Genomic DNA, 17,388 nt, shown 5'->3' on the forward strand with positions numbered 1-17,388 from the left:
AAAATTTATTGTACAGTCTCCATAATATGGCCAAGGTTATCTTACCTATGATACTTGCGTGGCTGCTGTAGGTATTTTATTTTGCTTTATACCTAAAATTACAAATGTATCTCAATTTATCAATTTGATTTTATAGAATATCTACCTTTATTTTTTGTTCATATCATAGCAATAACTTTCTTCCAATTCTATAGCAGTCAAGAAAAGACAGTTTTCTGTGATAAATGTAAGGGTCTCTCCCACTAACTGAATATTTTTGTAACCACCAAATTCATGTTGGAATCCTAATCCCATTATTAAGGTATTTGGGGGTGGGGCCTTTGAGAGGCAATTAGGTCATGAGGGTAGAGCCCTCAGGAATGGAATTAGTGCATTTTAAAAAGATGCTAAAGAGCTATCTTCCCTCCATGTGAGAATACAAGTCAGCTGTTTAAAACTCAGAAGGCGGCCCTCACCAGCACTGAATCATGTTGGCACCTAGATCTTGGATTTCCAGCCTCCAGAACTGTAAGAAATGAATTTCTGTTGTTTATAAAATGCCCAAGCTGTGGTAATTTGTAATAACAGCCTGAACTGACTAAATCTCCAAAAGACATCCCACAAAAGTATTTTTACAAAAAAGATAAGTTTACCACAAAAAGTGCAATGTCTTTTGTTCTGGAACATTCTGCACTGCCCGCCTAACTCAGTGGCTTTAGAAATATATTAAAAATTCAATTTATGAGAAATTTATAATGGATATATAAGTAGCTTATTTCTCATTTTATATAATAAATTAATTTGCCTTTGCTGAATGAAGCTTATGAACTCTACAAAAAAGCACAGTTTAGAAGCAATATGATACATATATAAAAATCAAAATAATTTATCATAATCTCTAATAGATTCTTAATGGATCAAAAACAGATCACAAGGCATTACAGCCATGTTTAGGACTTTAAAAGCCATTTTGAACTGAGTATTTTCTAAAGGGTTTATTAGGAAGGTAACATTTATCAATATTTTCAAATTGTCAATAAGCTTTAAAAAATATCTATTTTCTAAGTATGCCTCATTTCTGCCTCATTTCTTCTTAAGTATGCTTAAAGAGTTAAGAGCCTGGGCCCTGGAGTTTGATTGTCTAATCAGAGTCCCAACTCTATAAACTCTATAATCTTATTTGTTTTTTTGTTTGTTTTTTGAGATGGAGTCTTGCTTTGTCATCAGGCTGGAGAACAATGGCACGATCTCAGCTCACTGCAACCTCTCCCTCCTGGGTTCAAGCGATTCTCCTGCCTCAGCTTCCCGAGTAGCTGGGATTACAGGCACCTGCCACCATGCCCGGCTAATTTTTATATTTTTTAGTAGAGATGGGATTTCACCATGCTGGCCAGGCTGGTCTTGACCTCCCGACCTCAGGCAATCCACCCGCGTGGGCCTCCCAAAGTGCTAGGATTATAGGCTTGAGCCATTGGCCCTGGCCAAACTCTACAATCTTTTGTGAGTTATTTAACTTTTCAGTGATTATCTTTTCAGTGAAAAACAGTATCAGCTTCATTGGGTTAGATAACATGAGGTAATACAAAGAACTCATTTGGGAGATGTTGGGATCAGAGAAAACATGCAGTAAATGTAAGCTGCCAATATTACTCTGATGTTACATCTTCCTTATTGCTAAATTCCAGAGCCATTTTAAATAAACCTAGTCGACTTACTAAACAATAATGCTTTTAAAACCTGTACCCATTCTTCCATAACGTTAATGTATTTTTGAAAATAGGAAAACAATATAAAACAGTTTTGATTTTTGATTGCATATGACTACATCTAGCTACTACTTCCTAAGAATGATTGTCCCTGGTGGAAAAAAATGTTCCCTTTGGCAAACAAAAATAAAGTTATTTTTGTTATGTACCACATTACTATTTGGCAAGATGATACTTGGCAAGAACAGAATCTATCTGAAAGGCTGAAAATGTATGAGATGGTGCTGGTAATTCATCAGTATTTGTTTGAGATTCAAAAGCCAGCATGAGGTCAACTAATTGTCATGCAAGGGTACTAAAAGCTATTCAAGAGAATTAGAACTCTAATTCCAGAAGCTGACAGGGGAACACAATGTGGTAACTTGGAAGGGAACAGAAAGGGATGGAATCGGACAAAGACAGTTCAGATAAATTTTCTTAAATAATTTGCTTATTGCCTTGCTATTTTATACTGGCACATTGCCCCTCAGGCAGCATCATTTTTTAGGATGTCATTTTGTTGGAATTTTTTTTCTTTATGATTTCTTCAAAACCTCTAATAGTTAACCTTGAATCTCTAAATTCATCTAATTTTCAATATACACATTTTGTTATTTTCAGCTCATGTTATTTGCTTGAGAAATGCTAGACATCAATATAACATGTAATGCTGGTGTGTATATCCAGTCTGCACTCATTAACTAATACACAAAATATTTATTGAGCACCTGTGAAATGTCAGGAAAGGCTTTAGATTCAAAGGTTAGAGCAGTTAACAAAAAAGGTAAAAATGTCTTGTCTCATAGAATCACTAGTAAGAGAAGGCCAACAATAAACAAGAAAAAGCAAATTGTGTTGTGTTTAGAGATGATAATGGTGGGGAGAAAAATAAAGCAGGAAGGGAGCTAACATTTTAGCAGGTAGAATAAAATGTAAATAGTGTGACTGGGGAAAATATGATATTTGAGTAAAAATCTTGAAGAAGGCAAGAGAGGTCTTGGAGAACACCATTACAGCCAGAAGGAGCTACAAGCACTTCCCTGAGACAGAGTTAATGCTTGATGTGGCTAAGGAAGAGCAGGGAAGCGAGTTTAGCTGGAATTCAGGGAGGGGGAGAAAATGGGTCCACAAGTAAGTAAATGGGAGGAGGGATCATGTAGGACTTTATAAATAGTTGTACTATGGCTTTGACCTTTCATTGGGATGACTTGGCGATCGTCGGAGATTTTTTAAGACTAGTACAAAAGGTCCGATTCATATTTTATAAAATCCCTTTGGTCATTGTGTTGAAAACAGACTGAAGAAGGGACAATGATCCCTTCTTCTTGCAACGATCCACCTAGATGATAATGGTTTGGATTATGTTAGATTCTGGGTATGTTCTGAAGGTAGACTTGAAAAATTTGCTAATGGAAGAGAAAAATATATAACAATCTTAAATATTCTTAGCCACAAGAAATACGGATAAACAAACAAATACCCATATAGATAACAGTGAAAAGAAATATGGATAGATAAGCAAACAAATAAATATCCATATAGATAAGAGTGAAAATGCATGTCCCAGTGCTTACAAAACATCATGGGGAAATCTTAAATACAAAATGTTAGATAAAAGAATAGTCTGTAGATTCAGCTTTACAGCAAACTAAGTCTTACAAAAAGAGAGAAGATGTCAAACAGACATGGTGTATGTGAGGTTTCACAAACATTTGGAATGTTTATTTTCTTTTAAATCTGAAATGCTAGGTACATTGGTGTCCATGATAATATTCTTAGGCCTTTTGAGTGCCTGAAATATTTTCTAATAAATAAAAAATAAAATGCATCACAAAAAGGCAAAAAAAAAAAAAAACACCATGATTGGTACTAATAATTTAAGCTTTTTGTTTGTATATTTTTCACTGCTTCCTTGCAGTGTTTCAGGGTAGCATTTGGTCTACATTATATAAGCATCCCCTAGCCCCCACTTATTAATATTTTAGGACTAATATTTTACCTAGGCACAAAGTAATCATTTTTCCATTTCTATGACAAACGTATTGAATTTAACTTTTTTGAGCATCTACCCAGTTACTCAATGTATTGAATAATCTATCTTTTTACTCACTAATTTAAAATAACTCCTTTATCAAATACCAAATTCCTAATTATCTGTGCCTGTATTAGAAGTACATATAATTTGTAGCCTGTTAATTGATTCTTCTCTATGCATTCACTAATAGCACACTATTTCAATTATTGTAACTGTGCATTATTTTTAGGTATATAAGGTAATCCTCTCTCATTATTATTGTCCTTCAAAATTTTCCTCGCTTCTCTGATTGCTTCATTTTGTCATGTAAACTTCGAATCAGCTTATCTATTTTAAAAAAGAATGTTGTGTTGGTATGATTGTTGGGATGGAATTCAAATAATAAATTTGGATGAAATTGACATCTTTATGTTAGCGACATATTATCTTCATTTGCATGCTAATTACCCTCTATTTCTGCCACAACATCTCACCCAACACCAATCTCAGCAGAATGTAGCAGTGGAATCACTGAGCCCTGTTGTTTACCCTGTTTTCTGGAGGATTTCTGGTGACTAGAACATTTTCTAAGACACAGTAGATGTTCAAAAATATTTACTTAATGAAAGAATTTTATTGTCCTGGTAATCTGTGAGATATATGCTATTACCCCCATTTCTCAGATAAAAAAACTGAGGTTCAATGGCTTTGATGATCTTGCCAGCATAGGTAGATCAAATAATAATTCAATTCAGACACTCCAGCTTAAAAGTCAGCACTTTGTTCAGGAACGTCAGTTCTGAGGAACTACAATATTCAGTGTGAATGTTTCTGCTGTTTTGTTTCCATTCTTCAGGCTACTAGGATATTAAAAGCCAAGTTTTTGTACCTTTATTAGTAATGCAGGATATTTTACGTCCTGTAAGTCCAAAAATCATTCGTCTTCAGCTTACTGTTCTATCCCAATTTTCTATTTTTCTTATTCTCTTACTTTCTATATCTGGGTCGACTTAATTCAAGATTGATTTTGAATGAGGGGAAATAATTACATAAATAAATAGTGCATTTCCAAACTTCTTATAGCAGCAAATCCTTTAATTCTATCACCCAAGTGTGACTTGTACTCACCTATTTGTTTATTCCTTTCTCCATCATCAATTCTTACACCTTAAAACAGTCCTAACTCACTTCCTTGTTTCCAGTGAATGCTTTCACAAATCCTTTTATAGTAAGGTAATAAGAGTAAATTTCAAAATCTCAAATTATTTCATGTCACTCTCCCATTGAAAATGCTAAAGGGCTTCCGTCTTCCATTTGATAAAGTTAAACTTTGAAAAATTGTCATTACAAAGCCCTGCTGACCTGTTCTATGACTTTTTCAGGTTTCATCTATTACTTCTGTCTGTTTTCTGTTGCGCACATCAGCCATTAGAAGTCTTTAATTCATCCTGAACAAGACACTCTCTCTTATGTCTAGGATTTTCCACAATACTTTTCTCTCTACCTCCTATGGCCTATCCATTCTTGACGCTCAGCTTAATCATTACTTCCTCAGTTTTGTTGTAGTGTACTTCTCCTTTCATAATACTGTAACATTAGATTGTGTTAATTAATTCTTCATATCTTGTTTCCCTGTGAAATAAGCTTTATGAGAAAAGGGAGCATGTATTGTTTACCACTATATCCCCAAGATGCAACATCAGTTCTGACACAGAGGAAGAGCTTAATATATGTTTTGTTAAATGAACAAAGAATAATCTAACAATGTTCTTCATGCTCAATTACTAAATGTTCTGCTTTTCTAATTAAATAATTCCTTTTGCCTTCACTAGAATAATTTTTAGGTCTAACGAATTACTTTCTCTATAATAAATGTGTCATTAGAATTAAAAAAAAAACACAGAATTTCATAATCACTAATAGACATGAAGTGAATTTAATATTATATCAATTTAATGTTATAATTAGATTAAAATAGCAGCAGTAAAAACACAATAAATATTATGGACAAAAAGTATAGAATGGGAAGCTCACTGAAAATTATGAAAAACCATTTAATAAAGATTTGAGATGTGTTTACAGCAATTAAATGAACATTTAGGGGAAATAAGAGGCTTGTGTATTTAATAACTGTTAACCTTGAGGTACACTCCAACCTCTAAAATAGTGTAATCTGTTATCTATTTCATACTGTTGTGAGGCTGTTCTACTATATTGACTGATAATTGAATAGTAAAGAATCCTTCCTAGTAAACTTTATGTCCACATTTGTTTTCAAAATCATTGCTAGCTACAGCTATTTTTAATGATCTTGGATTTTTAAAAAAAGGGAAAAAATAATAGAATATGGAGATGAAATATGATATTAAGAAAACAAATGGAGTGCAGAAGAACAGTATACATTTCATATTTGAAAGAATCGCGGCCGGGTGCGGTGACTCACACCTGTAATCCCAACACTTTGGGAGGCCAAGGCAGGTGGATCATCTGAGGTCCGGGGTTTGAGACCAGTCTGACCAACATGGAGAAACCCTGTCTCTACGAAAAATACAAAAATAAAAAAAAATTAAATAAATAAAAAAATAACTAGGTGTGGTGGCGCACGCCTGTAATCCCAGCTACTCCAGCCTGAGCAACAAAGGAAAGAAAAGAAAGAAAGAATCCCTTAGGTCTCTAGTCCCTCTGAATAAAGGGGCATGCTGTAGAGTTCATGCACCTAATACCCAATACCAGTCACGAGAGCCTTAGAAAATTTTTGATGAGACATCTTGGAAGGAAAAGAAGCTTGTGTCTATTATTCTTTACATTTTTATACCCTAAACAAATGTCTTAATGGAAAAAAAAAATTGGGAGGAAAGGATATTGGAAGACAAGTTGATTGCTTGGGAAAAAGGAAAAAAGAAGTCTAGTGAAGTAAATAAATTACAAATTCCATGACTTTGTAACCTTCAGCCACGCGATTTCAGATCTCCCATTCCTATCATGTAATAATATTTTAGGCAGATCCCATTTCTTTAAAATCATGTTGGAACTCCATTTAAACCCAACCCAGGCCTATCAAATTTGAAGCTCCAATCTTACTAGCTCAGGTTTGTTCTCCCTGGGATGTCGCTGCTCTCTAGGCTAATTCTAACTGTCATCTTTGTTCTCTATGAAGATGGTAACCATGTGATGCCTATATTATAGAGACATGAAAATGTTTTTTGGGGAGTGAGAGTTGGGCCTCTGTATAACATCACTGGTAAGCAAGAAACTGCATTCCACTCTGTTATTTCCTAGCAGTACACCCTATAGACTCTAGCTTCTTGAGCTGCCTCACTTGGTGGAGTAGGCAGGGTACTAGAAAGATAGGTCAAACCTTTGTAAACTATCTGTTGTGCTTCAGGAAACTCATGCACAATAGTATGGGCTGCTCTACAGCAGTCTCTACTCCCTGACTTGTCATCTCCCTGACTTGCCATCTCCTTCTCTTTTTTCTCTCATGTTCAAATAATCTCAGGAAACTACATAAGCAGATGTCTAACTGGCAAATGAGATGTTAGCTCCTACTGCAGGCAGACATCCTATTTTCTATGAGTAATAAGTAATTTTTTTGGACCTCACCTCACTTGGCTGGAGGTGGATGCATAACCACTGTGCTCCTCTATCTGTCACCCTCTCCGATCATCTCTTTTTATAGAAGGGTAAGAAGATTAGCAAATAAAATACTTGACTCATTTTTTTGTCCTCAATTTTGGGTTATAATCACCAAACCAGGGGCAACATGACAGTTCTCTCAGCATAGTAAGTATTGGTTAGAAAACACAAACCACAAAAAAGATACGTTTATTCCATTCTGTTTATTGTTTCCAAGGTAAAGATATTATTTGCTCCATTAACTTTTGGATTGTGTGTAAATCAATTTGGACAATTTTTTTTAAATACAAGTTGCATATTTCTCACTTACCCATGATTGCATCTTCAAGGCAAATGGTTATTTATTGGCAGAAAGTACTAACTCACATATTAGTCTCCTGCACTTCAATATAATCAACCAAGTGGAATAAGGGCTGTTAGCTAATAAGTAGTTGGATCTGCTCTTTGCAGAAATGTATTTCAACACAGACCTCTGAATGCAGTAAAAGAACCTTATATAGTTTTGTTTTTAAGAGTTTCCTCATATCAGTTTTTCCAAAGAGAGAAATAAAGGATTTAATTGAAATTTCCTGTCCCAGATACAATATATTGAAGTCTTAATATGTTGCATACTCTTTTCTTATTTCAGGATATGCCGTACTACCCTGCTCAGTAAAGTAGTCCCAATTTTAATAAAATAGCACAAAATCTTATTATACTGGTGACTTCGTATGTTTTTATGAAGCTGTATATTTTTGTGAAATTCATATTAATAGATGTTAGGAAGTAGAATTTATTTTTTAATTTTCATATTTTCTTTATGCATATAAGAATGCCATCACACTAGAGATAAACTAAAGAACAGCCTTGGTGTTATGAAGCACTGCCTTTAAAGTTGTAAAATGTAATCATCAGTGGGAGTGTACCTCTTTCACAGCATTATATGTGCTGTTTTAAGCGCCTCTATCTACATTGTAATCTTTGGATTTAGTTTGCTGGTATATTTTGTTCTCTTTGATCCTATATAATGTAGCTAAACAGATGATACATAATTTACTTCAGATTCACCAAAATTGACACAAATTGTCATACCAGTTACTTTTATATATTTATATTTATTATCAAACTAAGTTATCTTTGCATCAACTGTAATAAAGAGCACCTTGTCACAAGATAACTTTGATATATAATTCATTCTTCACTATGTAGTAAAAGTGTTTACATATATATAACTACAGAAATTTTTGCATATATGTAACTATAGAAATATTTTGACATTTTTAGGAAAGAATTTCATTCAAGTTTGTACTTGAATAAGATTAACAAATGAGTTAAATATAAATTTCTTTATCGATACTCTATTTTGAAGAAGATAATATACTAACTCACTGTATTGATTGCAAGGAGATTTTAAAGGTCTAAAATAAGTCACCAAAAGTTTTAAATATAATTAAAATTAATGTACTTTATTTAATTCCATAATCTATGGAAATAATGTCAGTTTGGTTGCAACCATTTTCTTGTTTGTATACTTCCCAGGGTGCTTTTCTGCACTCATGAATTACATTATTTCACAATTATTGCAAATTTTATTTTAAAATTAAAATATTTAAATGGTATTATAATTGTGCTTTTACTAGCAATGTTAGGACTCTACAGTTTAGCCACTGTAGTTCAAATAAATAATTCTGACAAATCGTAGCCTGTGCCATTGGAAAGATAAATATAATTTATGGTACAGGGGTATGTGGGGTACACAGAAGCTTCCAAAATAGGTGAGTTTACAAAATAAACAGCTAACACATAACTTTATATTATATGAACATTTATTCTTGTCAGTCTGCAGATAGAACTGACTGTATAGATGCAGAATATCTAGAAAGAAAAGTACTTGAGAACTCCAGATATAAGTAACAAAAAAAAAAAAAAAAAAAAAAAATTAAGACACCTTAATCTACTAAGAAGATGCTTATGAATTCCAGTTCTTGAATAGTGGAGCTGCCCCAACATTGTAGGTCACTAAGCATCAAATTAGGAACCTGAGTTCTAAGATTAAAAGTTGCAGACACAATATAAAGCATGGTAATCAATTTTCTACCACCAGATGGAACCAGAAAGCTGTTTGCCATTTTCAGGATAAGAAAAATGGCTGTCAAAAGTGGAGAGAATAGGAAAATGCTAAATGGTTTTCAAGCATTATTGACACTGATCATAAACAATGAACACCATTTTGAAAAGCATCTACTTCAATGAGAAATAAAAAAGAGTGCAAAAGTTAGATTTAAAAAGGTTGATTGTACATGAAATTAGCTTAAATTCACTGCCCTTAATGTTGGTTTCTCCTTCAATAACTCCAATGGGTTTTTTGAAGTGTTCATTTAATTCCCATTATCACCACACACAAAAAAATATCCTAAAATTGCGTTAAGACTTTTCATCTACTCTTTAAACTGTCAGGTGAAAAAATAAATTCACTTGCAATACTGGAGTTGCATCCTCAGCTCTTTAATTCCATTATTAAATAAGTTATATCTCACTGATTTTAAACTGTTCTATTTCAGCATTAATCAAATTTTATGGCTACATTGTACTTTCCCCTGTCTCGCACAGATCACAGCCTGCTTGCTTAGTGAATACCATATGCTTTGCTTCTGTTCAAGTGCTTCAAGTCGTGCATTTGCTATATCTGTACCTTTACTTTAAAACATTGTAGTTAATTTTCTAGGAAAGATATAGTCCATCAATATTAATACATAGACATATAGGAACTTAGGAAGCTCCTATTGCTGTTATTTACATTTTATCATTTGCACTTTTAAAAATAATTGTAACTAGGACACTTTTGCTGTCTCTCCATGTTGTCATTTGACTTCTTCTCCAGTAATTAATCTTACCATAACTAAAAAGAATCTTTATTAGCAAAATAAATCCATTAGGAGAAATTTGCAATACATTCCAAATACGTATAAAAGCAATGTTAAATTGTATCCTGCCCTGCACTTAGTCTGAGTAATCACCTGTTAATCAGACTACTGTCTGATTTGTGATCACAATGTATTCAAGTTTATATTCCCCAAAGTCCTAACATGGTACCTTACATAGTATGGATGCATGTGATGATTATTTAAAAAATGACTAAATAAATGACCAAACTATGATAATGTTTTAACTCTTAATTAAATGCTATTTTCTCATTCATAGCTTAAATTTTGACCCCCCCAAAAAAATTAAAAACACATGCTTCCAAATCCTAAACTTACTTCAAAGAGTTTTAAGACATTTCTTAATAATATGTTACCACATTTACTACCCTATTATTGTAGGTACTACTTATTGACCTCCTCCTGTAAGATATAAGAGAAAATAGTGTTTTTCACAGTGAATTTTCCCAGAGTTGCTTATATAATCATATTGCTATTTTTCATTTCTATTTTCCAGTGTTCTGACTCTAGTGTCTACAGAGCACATTTAGTAAAGTAAATACACGAATCAGGTCAGATATAGGACAATAAGTAGTGTTCAAACTTGTGGTGAATTTGTTGTTGGATGTCTATTGAACCGCAAATTCGAAGAAACAATTCAAAAAGAAAAAAAAGTGTTGACACCATGTTGGCGGCCAAATAAAACCTATCTACTGGTAGAATTTATTTCATATGCAATCTCTGATTTACTAGGTATTTTTTAACTTACCATACTTAAAATTCTGTTTCACTAACTATAGACAGAGTCTTGATTTTCTATTTTGGAACCTGGGAATGATATTAGCTACCCTCTTCGTTTCCATATCTTCTCCTCACTTTTATTTCAAGATGTCTTTGTTAAATCGTGAACACTGTTGAAGTTGTAAATATTTGTATTTTGTTTATTAGCTATAAACCTATGACTTCAGATTTAAAGTAGAGAGCCTGTGAGCAGTGATTACATGATTATGTGGATTGCAATAGAGTTCACTGTAGAGTCAAATGGAGGGCTTCAATTATATGACCTTATCTGCAGTTCCCTGAGTCATCCAGAAAGAATGTTCAAATAATTTCCCTGACTGACTGACTACTTATTGCTCTGTATTATGGCGTGTTTTAATTTGCTTTACCATAAACTCTTTATTTCTTGGAGTTTACGATTTTGTTTTCCAGCTGGGAGAATAAACAGATGCATTCCATTCTATATGTTGTTTTCAATTTATTCCAATCTCTTGTTGAGACTGAGGGCCTGATTTTTCTAATTTAGACCCCTTTTTAGTGGTAAATTTTAGGAATCATTGGTTCTAGCTGTGGTGCAGACATGTGGCCTGGGTTCCATCAAACAGATACCAATGTAGGTATTTGTTTTGGAATTGAGCTAAGAGAGGAAACAGGCAGGGTAGGAGGCATCCATTGTGTTGCAGTGAATGGCTAGTAGAGGTAGTATTGTTCTGGGGGCTTTTAGAGACCAAAGCTCCTTTATCTGGTTAGTTGCTTGGTGTGGTAGTGAGAATTGTTTACGCAAGTTTAACATAAAGAGTAACTTCCTTGCTTTCCCAACGACTCTGTGACTCTCCATATTCCTTTATATTTCTCTTTACACTTAAAACTAGGCTATGTGTAGTCTTGACTAAAGTTTAAAAACTCTTATCAATACTATTTTTTTTTCCTCTTTGCTTTTCAGAAAATTTTCTTCATCATTAGTGTTTTATAATTTGGCAATGCTAAGTATCTAAGAGTGGTTTTTTTTTTTTTTTTCACTTATTATGACTCACACTCAAGAGACCCTAACAATTTACAGCCTTGAGTCTCTCCTCTTCTCTTATAATTTCTAACTACCATTTTCTCTATCCTCTCTTGGTGGAACTGCTACCAAAGCAGATATCATATCTTCTGGATTGATCTCCTGTGCTTCTAGTCTTTTTGCTTATATATTCCAATTCTGCATTTTTATCTAAAATCCTCAATATTTCTGTGAGATTATCTTCCAAAACAAATTTTTCTTTTTAATTTCAGCAATCACTCTTTTAATTTCAATGGGTCTTTCCTCTCCATTTCTGCACCACAACTGCTCTTCTGTTTGAATCTTCCTGGGAATAATAATTATCATCATTTTAAGTTCTTTTGGAGTTGCGTATTTATTTGTTATGGCCCTTTTCTCCCCTTAATACTGAAAAGAAAATCGGCACCTCCAGAATCATAGTCAACAGAAATTTAAGTTAAAAATTTAAGCCTATGCAAAAACAAAATCTATAAGATTTTATTCCTTTGAACAATCATCACCACCCATTATGATACTTCAATATAGTCTTCTAAATTATTATTTGTACTATTCTACTTTTCAAATACATCTTTGAATCTCTTATTAATGTACTTTTGTTTTCACTTAATGAAACTCTCCTTGTTTCCAAAATATATATTTGACTTTCCTTTTAAATATTATAGTCTTGTTTTTTTTAAAACTCTATGTTTACTAAGAGTGTAAGTAACGCCCAACCTTCGCTATAGACCCCAGACAATTTCAGTACAAACAGAAGTAGTTGCCATCCTTTGGCTGGATATATTTCTCTCATCTCATCCTGCATGTTGATATTCAGCAAATAACAAGAGCCGTATTTCAAATTTCGAGTACAAGGCATACGGACATTAAATGCATTCCTTTATCTGTGAACATGATTTGTAAAATGGTAGGTTTTACCTTATAGTAAGCATGAAGAAATTAGACTACTCAGTCTGGAGCCTCTCAAATACCAGATTATAGAGAACTGGAACCCAGTTCCAAATTATCTGCTAAGGTGGATTTCATTTTCTTTAAATTATTCTAGGAAAAATTTTATTTTTCCTGATGGTAAATGTCTGGCTAGACTTAACTGCAGGGAAATAGTACTGTGATTCATGAAAGAGGTGTAAGTCCTCGTTCAATATACAAAACTTGAATTAATATTTGCCCTCTTTTTCTAGGTACCTTGTACCCCAAAGCTTCACTGGGGACTGGCATTTTGTCTTACTATATCACCCTTTAAAGAAAGTCTGGGCTGCGATTTCCAACAGAAAATATTGCTTTGCTTACTTTCCATCTCCCAGAAATTCATTCAACTCTCACTCTTTCTACTTATTTTTCATTGATAAAAGATTACAATTTATTAAAAATTTCTTTTTCATTGTATCAATGGAGTCTCATGAGAGAGAGCAGATAAATGCATATGGTTCATAAACTACTTGGAACCAGGGCATAGAACCAAAGAAAAAAATGATCTCAATCCTTTAGTGCATCTTTCATTTCATTTATTTAACTAATATTTATTGAAGATTCATGTTGTGAAAAACATTATGGAAGGTTTAAAGATAAGCAAGATATGTTCTCTACATTGAACAAAATTACAACCTCATAAGTAAAGAAAAAAAGTGCGAGATACCTGCTCTGGCAGAATGTAGTAACATCTATGCAGGTTCATAGAAGGAAGAAATCACACTGAATTAGGGAGATTAAAAATATTCATGAAGAGATGGAATTTTTGATTTAGCAAAACCTTCTAGGAAGGCAGAGGAAACAGCATTAAAAAAAAGATGTAGAAGGCGGAAACCACAAAGTATATTTAGGATCATGTAATTTGGAGTACATGCTATATATAAGAGAATCACAAGAGATAAGGATACAAAAATAAATTAGTACTAGAGCATAGAGAGTCTTAAAGAAATAAAGCAGATATATTTAGATCTAATTAAATAATGAATGCTGAGCTATTAAACACTTTCCAAGCATGGGACTGCCAGACAAGGGTCAACATCCAGATTCCTCAAAATATGTAATAGAATACTTATTCCTGTTGACATTTTAATGAGTCTGCTTAAGAAAACATTTCTCAGTCAAATAGATTTTGGGATACATCTAATAAAATGCCTTTCTGTATAGATTTTCAATACACATTGCCTTATATTTTTAAAAAAGTAAGTTTAAGAACCCAATTTTCTATTATTTACTATTACCATTATTTTCCTTTCCTGTGATTACCTCCACTCAGATCTCCAGCCGTGTAGTAGATTTTTTTGTTCTTGTTTGTTTGTTGCCATAGGACAAATGGAGAAAGGACAACTGAGGATTACGTATCATCTTACTTAATTCCCATGATTAAAGAAGCAGGCTTCTGTGGAACTGGCAGAATTATTTGCATAGTGACAACAATAGCAGTTGGTAAATGTGTTTCATTAGAACCTATGGTGTCCCCACCTCCAGGGTGTTCTTCAGCCAAGTGTATCCCCCAACAATTCATATGTTGAAGCCCAATCCCCAGTATGTCAGAATATGACTGTATTTGCAATTGGGCCCTTTGAGAGGTGATTAAATTGAGACTGTTGATGTGGGCCCTATTACAATCTGACTGGTGTCCTCCTAAGAAGAGGAAATTTGGACACACGAAAGACATCAGAAATGTGGGCGCAACAGAGGAAACCCCATGTGAGGACACAGCGAAAATACAACCATCTGCAAGCCAAGGAGAGAGGACTCGGGAGAAACCAAACATCGATCTAGGACTCCTAGCCTCCAGAACAGTGAAAAAATAAACTTCTATTGTTTAAGTCACCCAGTCTGTGGTAGTTTTCTATGGCAGAACTAGCAAACTAATACTATAGCCACGAAGATCCATGTAAGTTAGAGCAGAATAGTGCAAGGTGGGAGAGTTTTAGAAGAGCAAGTATTAATCATTATGTAGTATCCTGATGAAGTGAAATACATATCCTACAGAGGAAAGAAAGGAAAGGATATGGGATAGAAATAAGAAAAAGGCCTTTCCACGTTTGGAAATCTACGCAGCAGAAAGTTCCACATTTTTTCCCAGGACATAGTTAGCTGAACAGCAGCCTATGAAGGGGATATGCAGGGGCATGAAGTAGGTTAAGAGAATTGGTTGAGTTTTCCAGGTAAGAGTCACCACAAGCATCCCACCCCTCCACCACACACATACACACACACACACACACACACATATACACACACACACACACCCAGAGGAAGATGAGAGTTTGCCATAGATAAAGGCTTTATATACATATCTTTCTTATACATCCATTGATGAGGTAATGGATATGCCCCAAAGGTTACCTGAGGAAGCCTAAGGAGACACCAGAATGATGCAACTAGACAACCAATCAGAGATGACTGAGAAGTAGTTGGATCCCAGGAGCCCATTCATAAAAAAGCTCTGTGAAGTAGTAAGTAGGGCAGATGTGTGTCCTCAAAACAAGAAGTAGGCATGAGACTTATGGCTCACCAGGAAGCTTGCCAGAAGATGACATTAGCTGCTGTCAGCAGCTAGATAATGAGTAGCTACACTGTCTACCTGAGAAGTTTATGAGACCAGAATGAGTCATGGACCCATTACACACCCATTGATAAAAGGCGTTTCCCTACCTTGTTGCAGTCAGAAAGTCACCAGGTAGCTGGTGGTGTGGGGTAGTAGGAGTGGGAAGGAGAAGTGGGGTTTGGAAAACAATCTGTTAATACCTTCAAATCTGACTGAAACCACTCAAAAACATACTTTAATCTGTTAATGAAAATAGGGGCTCAGTTTTAAGAAAGTTTTATCAAATAAAGTTCAAGTTTTATATGCCAACTAATAATTAGCAAATTTATAGCAATCAAACACATTAAGACTTTAAACTGTGTGTGTGTGTGTGTGTGTGTGTGTGTGTGTGTGTGTGTGTGTGTGTGTGTGTTTCACTCTAAAAGGAAATCAAAATGCCTCTCATCCTCACTGGTACTTTATTCTTTCCCCTAAGGAGGAGGGTGACTGAACTAGATTTGCCAGGTTACAAAATATAGTTATATAGTTCTCTGTCACAGTTTTTGAGTGTGAAACTTCCAAGGGAACTAAAAATAGTTTATTTGAGCATGCTACCCCAACCTTTTTTTTTTTTTTTTTCTTGCAGTCATTGTGGTAATTGTAATCCCTATTACTTTTAAGAAACTTTCTCCTCCTTTCACATGACAGCTGATTCGCTGGGGCCTCTGTGAGGAGCTCAGGATTCAAGGGAAACAAAGTCTTCCTATCTTCCTATCTCCGCCTCCTTCCTTGCTTTCCTCCTGTCTTGTGGTCTTTCTCAGTCCTTCTTTTCTGGTGATGGTAAATGACAATGGATTTTTTACTTTCCCTTATCACAGTGTTTGGAGATTCTGGATGCCGGAGCATAACAGACAAGGAAGATCTCATGGCTAATTTTCATCCGAGTTCATTAGACTAATGGTCAGAGAAACATTGAAGGCTTCTGTCTGGTGTAGTTCAGATCCTTAAGAGTTCTGCTTTGAATTTGGGTTCAAGGCAGTAAGACAGAACAAAGCATTGCTTTATTTGACATTTGCTGGCCTTTCTTTTCTTCCAAGTATATATTTTTGTAAAGGTTTTGCGGGGGAAAGTCCTCCAGTCAAAATACTATCTCCAAATATTTAAAACCCCTCAAGTTAAGCTGACTAAAGGTTTTAAAATAAATTTTTAATTCCTCAGTCTTTCTTTGTTAAAGACTTGAAATTTTAAAGAGATTCAGGCAGTTATTTTGTAAGATGTTCTCAATATGGATGTGTTTTGATGTTTTTACATGATTAGAAAATGTTGCCAGGAATACCAAAGTAACTTCTTAGTGCATCATATGAAAGGCAACATGAAAACATCTTTATTGATTATGGTTACTTGATCCCTTGGTTAAATTAAGATGGTGCCTCCCAGATTTCTCCATGATAAAGTTACAAATTTTCCCTTCATAGTTATTAACTATCTTAGGGAGACATGTCAAAAGCACACAATTATATTAGTTCTCCTCAAACTTTCACCTGTAATATTAGTACTCATTGAGGATCACAATTATTACTGTAGTGTTTGCCTAATGGTGACTTCATATTTTTCTCTTTCCTTCTACATTTATTAACCAGAATTCTTCAGTAAGAAAGAGCTATGTCTTATCCCCTATTTACTTATTTATATTAGAATGGACTACTGGATATTTATTTTATTTTATGGGTTAAAATCTAATATCATTATTTATTTTGTTGCCCAAAAATTCCACCTTAGCCCATTAGGACCTC

At 34.2% G+C, this 17,388-nt stretch overlaps 1 protein-coding gene across 9 annotated transcripts in view; it reads right to left on the reverse strand.

Moving 5' to 3' along the window:
* The window catches only part of KCNT2 (potassium sodium-activated channel subfamily T member 2), a 398,651-nt gene that overhangs the window by 136,102 nt on the left and 245,161 nt on the right, over positions 1 to 17,388 (reverse strand). The gene's annotated exons all lie outside the window — the stretch shown is intronic.

The sequence above is a fragment of the Macaca fascicularis genome, chromosome 1, assembly GCF_037993035.2.
Source record: "Macaca fascicularis isolate 582-1 chromosome 1, T2T-MFA8v1.1".
NCBI lineage: Eukaryota > Metazoa > Chordata > Mammalia > Primates > Cercopithecidae > Macaca > Macaca fascicularis.